General features: G+C 45.5%; 1 pseudogene; it reads right to left on the bottom strand.

The window, feature by feature from the left end:
• Positions 1-627: 627 nt before the first annotated feature.
• On the bottom strand, positions 628-901 carry LOC114007981 (small nuclear ribonucleoprotein G pseudogene; annotated as a pseudogene).

Genomic DNA, 901 nt, shown 5'->3' with positions numbered 1-901 from the left:
CAAAATTAGGCTCTGCTGTTGGCCCCTTAGGAGCCCTGTGATCTGTGCAAGGTGACTTGACCTCTCTGAGCCCCAGTCCCTTGTTTACAAAATGTTCCCAGGCCTACTTCGCAGGGTGAGGATTGTGAGGATTAGAGGAGATCATTCAGGTGAGGGGCTTAGCTTCCATCAGCCCAGCACTGTGAGCTATAGTTTCACTCTGGCCCTGACATTCAGCGTCCATGAAGTGTGGGCTCTCTGCACCCTCATTTCTCCCTGTTACAGAGGTGCAGCCCTACCTCATCCCAGCCAGACTCCCCACCTCCACCTCCTCTTTCTTCCTGACTTGTCTCTGACACTCACTATTTATCAAAGCCACAAGCCAAGTTCTAACCGCAAAACTCTCACCTGGCCAGGGCTTAGTTTGGTGGTTTAGATGGGTCCCATATGGCTGTCCAGGGTTGGAGTTCTGGACCTGGTGGCTTGAGAAACATTCAGGGTTTCTAATAGTTTTGTTTTGTTTTGTTTTGTTTTGTTTTTACTTAACAAAAAGTTTATTATGGAAATGTACATGACCTGATTTTTACATCATAGTAAAAACGGGCCTGTTGACAAGGGGACATGGGTTTTTCTGTTGAACAGCATTATTTATACTCGTTCCAAGGCGTCTAACATGATGGATGATACTATTTCCTCGTATTACCACCATTCCAATATTGTTCTGTTGCCCACTAGTTGCCATCTCCACACACTCATCTATCACAAGATTCATAAATGGATCAAATCCCCGCAATATTCCTTGGACATGTCTGCCACCATTTAATTTTAATGATAACTTCTTGTCCATAAATTTTTTCAATTCGGGAGGGTGAGCTTTGCTCATGGTACCAACTCGGCGGGCTCAGGGATGCCTTTGAACGGA

The sequence above is a fragment of the Tupaia chinensis genome, unplaced genomic scaffold (genome assembly GCF_000334495.1).
Source record: "Tupaia chinensis unplaced genomic scaffold, TupChi_1.0 Scaffold000270_2, whole genome shotgun sequence".
In the NCBI taxonomy this organism is placed as follows: domain Eukaryota; kingdom Metazoa; phylum Chordata; class Mammalia; order Scandentia; family Tupaiidae; genus Tupaia; species Tupaia belangeri.
This window is presented reverse-complemented; position numbering and strand designations above follow the sequence as displayed.